We start from the raw sequence: 6448 nt of genomic DNA, 5'->3' as shown, positions 1-6448 counted from the left end.
AAAAACTGAAAATGATGAGCCTTGGTATGGGTGAGTACACTTTGGACTCCATTGTTGCCTTACCAATTTCCCCTCGGTCCTATGGGAAACCAACTATTGCAAAGAAGTCTTTTGCTTTTTCTATGACACTTTTTGGAGCTTTTGTGAAATCTTCCATACCACTAGAAGCAGAAAAGGAAGAACAGGCCATTAGGGACTAGATCTACAGAGAAGAGGAAGATGAGGAGATTACAGTGACTACTCCTATTTCTCCTAAAAAATATGGAAAAGGCTATAAATTTTTGGCAAAAATGGGCTACCAGGGCCACGGGTCCTTAACTGGTTGTAAGAACACTCTCGTTGAACCTTTAAGTCACACTCAAGGTCGTGATGCTTGAGACATCACTGGTCTAGGCTTTGGGCTAAACAATGATATACCAACTTGTGATCAAAGATTGCTCATGTCTAGTGAATCGGAGGATGATGACTCTCCCATAATTGCTACTACTACACAAGATGAAGACTTTGTTCCTCTCACTTCCCTCCTTTGGGGAGAAGAAATAGTGACTGCTAATAATGAAGAAGCTTCTACCTCCCAACAACAAGAACAAGAAGGGTCTACTTCTGAGGACATAAATAGAGGACGAATTAGGCAGAATATTGCTCATCTCATAGCTAGGGGTCAAAGTACAGATTCTCATGAGTATGAGTGGGAAAGCCTCTCTAATGCATCTTGCGAGCTAGGGGTGGATGTCATTCATGCCTATGCAACCCAACCCGATGTAGTTGAACGGTCTAGTATGGGGTCAGATGAGTTTGACTCACAACATGTCTCAATGGATCACGCTAGTTCCTCCAGGACTATTCTCGAGCTGGACTCCTTTGCGACATTTTCTATAGGCTCAACTTCACAAGTCACTAGAGATGACTCCTTCCATGTCAATCACGTTGAAACTTATCTCTCACTCTTGCTAATTCACCTAGATCTCATAGATTGGTCTATCCAAAATCAAAGACCTGAAATACGATCTTTCCAAAATGACTATGAGATCGCTTGTTATTTGAATGCAATTGAACTTGTCATTTCTTCCACCAGCGAACCTGCATTTAACATGACAAAATTAGATATCAAGTACCTCAGTCAAAAAATTAAAAGGAAAAATAAGTGATCAGATGGCGAAAACCACATTGCGACAGTGTCTGATCCTCAAAAAATTAAAAATAAAGGCGTATCTAATGGTGAAAACCTCTCTGAGGCACCTACAGATGAGGTACTTGGTAGTTTGCCAAGCTATTTCCAGGATAGATCTTCAGTGTCCATTGAACCTACATAGCCTATCAACTTGGGAACAAAAGAATGTCCTCAGATTATCCATGTAGCTCAATCTTTGTCAGATGAAGAAAAGACACAGTTTGCTCAATTCTTTCAAGACGAGAAGGTCAACTTTACATGGACATACTCTGATATGCCAGGGCTTGATACAGATCTCATCATGCATCACTTATCAATCTCACTAGATGTCAAGCCTATCAAACAGAAGTTGAGAAAAATGCATCCACATGTGGCCCTACTGGTCAAGACAGAGTTAGAAAAACTATTGAATGCAAACTTCATTAGGGCCATTGATTATGCCGAGTGGATTTCCAACATTGTACCTATCTCCAAGCATGAAAAATCCATACAAGTTTGTACTAATTTTAGAGATCTCAATAAAGCGTGCCCCAAGGATGACTTTCCACTACCAAACATCGATATGATAGTGGACATGACTGTGGGTTACGAGATGTACTCGCTCATGGATGGATTTTTTGGGTATAACCAAATAAAGATAGCTCTAGTAGACCAAGAAAAGATAGCTTTTACATGTGCATGGGGTACCTTTTGCTAGAATGTCATGCCTTTTGGGCTCAAAAATGCTAGCGCTACATATCAAAGAGCAATGACAACCATCTTTCATGATATGATGCATAAAAACATGGAAGACTATGTTGATGACACATTGGCAAAATCAAAGAAATGAGACACACATATCAAAGACTTTAGTTTGATATTGGACTGTATGGAACAATTCCAACTTAGGCTAAATCCAAAAAAATGTGCCTTTGGTGTCACTTCTGGAAAATTGCTAGGTTATATCATTTCAACAAAAGGCATTGAGGTTGACCCTGAAAAGGTGCAAGCTATCATGGATATGCCTCCACCAAAGACTATCAGTCAGCTTAGAGGTCTGCAAGGATGGCTACAATCCATAAGAAGATTTATCTCTCAATTAGCTAACAAGGCTCAACCTTTCAATAAAAATCTACATAAAGGATCTATCCATATTTGGAACAATGACTGTCAACAAAGTTTAGATCAAATCAAAGGCTACTTGGAAAAACCTCCAATTTTGATGCCACCCATTCTGGGAAAACCTTTGATTCTGTACATTTCAGCTACAGATTCTTCTCTAGGAGCACTCTTAGCCCAAAGTGATGAGACGGGTAAAGAAAGAGCCATTTACTATATCAGTCAAACTTTCGTGGCTTATGAACAAAATTATACAAGTATAGAGAAGGCATGCCTTGCTCTAGTTTTTGCCTCCCAAAAACTCCAACATTATATGTTGGCCCATACAGTTCACTAGATGTCCAAGATAGACCCTTTGAAATATTTATTAAGTAAAGCTACACTTGTTGGTCGCCTTGCTAAGTGGATAATGATTCTTTCTGAATTTGACATTCAGTATGTTGAACGTAAGGCAATCAAAGGATAGGCCATAGCTAACCAGTTGGCTGACTTCCCACTTAAAGATGTAGCACCTATGAAAATTGAGTTTCCAAATAACTCGATCATGTACATTATTGACAGAACATGGAAGATGTTTTTTGATGGATCCCACACACAAAATGGAGCTGGAGCAGGGATTTTGTTTGTTTCCCCTCATGGTTATACAATTCCAAAGTCCTAAAAACTATTGTTCCCATGTACAAACAATATTGCAAAGTATGAAGCATTAACAAATGGGATCAAAATGGCCCTTGAATGGTGAATAACTGAGCTACACATTTATGGGGATTCTCAACTAGTTGTGAACCAAGTGAATAATGAATATCAAACAAAGGATGACAAGTTGATCCCTTATAAAAAGTTGATCGATCCTCTAAGGAATTATTTTACCTTTGTAACATTCCAACAGATTCCTAGAGTAGAAAACAAGGTTGCTAATGCTATGGCCACCTTAGCATCTATCCTCCAATTGCAAGAACATGAATCGCAATTTGAGTTCCTGGTCGAAGAATTGCGTCATCTAGCCTATGATTCCTCAGATAACCAAGTGATCTTCACTGTTGTGGGCCATGATTCCTCTTGCTATGTGGCTATTTTCTCCTACCAGCGTGATCAGATTGTTCCTGAAACCGTCACGTGCAACCAAAAATGCCAACTCCTTCGTAATGCCTCACACTACACTTTGGTCTCTGGTGACTTGTATAGGAAGGTCTAGATGGAACGTTGCTTAGGTGTTTAGAGCTAGAAGAGTCTGAGAAGGCACTTGCCGAAGTCCACAATGGCATTTGTGGGGCACATTCTAATGGCCTTGCACTTGCCCGAAAACTGCTTAGCATGGGTTATTACTGGCCCACCATGTACGCTGATGCTGTGCGCTATGCAAAGTCCTGTCAGAAATGTCAGCTCAATGGCAACTTGATACATGCTCCCGGGCGAGAGTTAATCCCTTCTATGACATATTGGCCATTTTAGCAATAGGCCTTTGACTTGGTAGGAAAGATGCATCCAAGCTCATCCAGCGGTCATAAATTCATCATCACAGCAATGGAGTATTTCACTAATTGTGTTGAAGCTGTACTATTATCTACTACTCCAGGCAAACATGTTGCCCTGTTTATACTTAATCACATCATTTGCTGATATGGTATCCCATCCTCTATTGTTATGGATAATGGATGGCAGTTCAAGAATAAGGATTTAAAACAGCTATGCAAAAAGTTTCAAATTAAGCAACACTGGTCCTCTATTTACTATCCCCAAGGCCAAGCTAAGGCCTCTAATAAAACATTGCTGAAAATCCTATACCGCATAGTTCACAAGTTTGGGAAAGATTGGCACTTGCAAATAAATCTGGCACTTTGGGCCTATAGAACCTTTATTTGTACTCCTACAGGGGCTACACCCTTTTCTCTAGTCTATGGCTCAGAGGTTGTTCTCCCATTAGAAGTCGAGATACCTTCCTTGAGCATCTCCTTACATGGGTTAATAACTGATGAAGACCATAGAGCTATGCGAGTACAAGAATTAGAGACTCTTGCTGAACATCGTAATGCTGCTTTTGATCACATGAGAGCTTATAAAAAATGCATGTCTACATAATATAACAAGAAGGTTCACCCCCGTGAGTTCCAGGTTGGTGAACTCGTGCTTAGAGAGAATCTAAAGAATCAGCAACACTGGGAGCAAAAAGTGAAATTTGAACCTAACTGGTTGGGTCCTTACATTATCACAACAGCATTTGGGTCCGGTGCTTACCAGTTGTCTACTTCAGAGGGTGAAGAGCTTGCAGAGCCTATCAACATCCTACACTTGAAGAAGTTCTATACTTAGAGGCTTGCTTCTTAGCTATCTTGTATATATCTATGATCCTAAAAAAATCCAAAAAAAAAAAAAGAAGAAAAAAAATTTGTCAAGTGGTGAAAACCTGGAAATAGGCGCTACTTGAAACCCTTGCACCTATGTCTATCAATCTCAATCATCCACTTCGCTACACATTTCCTGGCTTGGAATTGTTTCTTGTCCTCATCTCGAGGGCATAGCTACTTCACCTATTGAGGTATTCTTGTGCATTAGGGTTTCTTTGACAACTCACAAAATAGTGTTTCTCAACACTACCCCCACCCACTTTGACATCAAGTGTTTTTCAACACTTTACAGATAGTTTACCTACGGTCTCCAATGTCGCAATATTTCTCACTGTCAAAATCAAGTCTTGAAGAAATGGCCAAGTGACATACACACACACACTTTAAAACTTAAATGACTAAGCTATGCTAATCTTTATCTACTTTGTGTGCTGTCTATGATGATTTCTTTGCCATGTGTTCCCTCCCTAATAGTCTTTCGAGGATGTCATTGACTAGAAGACTGGGGGCATGGGACATATTTTCTTGATTTCTGCTTGTGGGTATACTTTTGTTTGTCTATAGTGTTGTAAGCATTTATGCTGGTCCTATTCAACATGTTGACTTACAAATGTATCATCCTTGACTATTTTGCAAGACTGCACTCAAGGTTTATCCTGGCACTTATGCCTTGATATAGCTGTAATCTTGCTAAATTAAACTTAGGCAATCTAATCGTGTAGTTATCTTGACTTACATGTCTTTGATGCTTAGATTGGATTTCCACATACCTATCTAATATCGATCATATTCATATCCTCATAGTTATACTAGTGATGGTTGTATGATCTCATGATGTCCCTAATAAACACTCAATGATGAAATTAAGAGTCTAAATGTTATGAGTTTCTTGCTGGTAAGCCACTTTGCATAGTAGCTGCATTTTAGGTTCATGTCATTTTTTTCTAGTTGCGCATTCCTACATGTGGGAAGAGCTCTCTCTCTTCATCTTTTTCATGGACATATTAGCTAGCTGCTTTTATCTTTCACTTCTGCATGTCTTTTCACCTTCTTAATCTTTCACTACATTTCTTTGCTATCGTGTCAGCACAAGGGATTAATCCAAAAATCATCACATACAATCTATCCAAGTGTCACATTATCACAAAAACATTTAAATCTATACCATCCATATGAGAGATCAAAATCAATACACATAATCATATACACATACATGAGCTGAAAATAAAAACTAAAACATCACATGAAAGCTGAAACATACATTTTGAGACAAGTACACAAGAATATCGATAAACCCAGTATCTCATATATATATATATATATATATATATATATATATATATATATATATATATATATATATATATATATATATATATATATATATATATATATATATATATATATATATCAAATGTGTCATGGTACATATACAAATGTGAGATCCAAAATTTGGATATATGTCTCAAAAATACATGAGGTACAAATCAAAACACAATGTCATGTTTGACTGCCACCCTCTGCGGCTGGTGCTGGTCCTAGTGGAGGAGCCTATCTCCTATCCGGTGCCTACACTGCACCCTTTGATCTGCCCACTCGCTCTGAATAATCAAGAAGACCATGTCCTAGCGGTACCACACTCCTATAGGAAGCATAATAGTATGCAGCTCGTGCACCATGATGCACTGCCTCTCGCCTTGCAATATCCCACTCTCGACGCAGCTCATCTGCTCCAACTCGCTCATCCATCAGCAGTTGATCTTGTACTGCAATGGTCACTTGAGCTACCTGCAGCTCTGCCTCCAAGGCACAGATCCTTGTACCCTGCTCCTCT

This window comes from Cupressus sempervirens, chromosome 8, assembly GCF_028749045.1.
Source record: "Cupressus sempervirens isolate cs-2001-9-10 chromosome 8, ASM2874904v1, whole genome shotgun sequence".
NCBI lineage: Eukaryota > Viridiplantae > Streptophyta > Pinopsida > Cupressales > Cupressaceae > Cupressus > Cupressus sempervirens.
The sequence above is the reverse complement of the archived record's forward strand: the minus strand, read 5'-3'. Positions refer to the sequence as shown.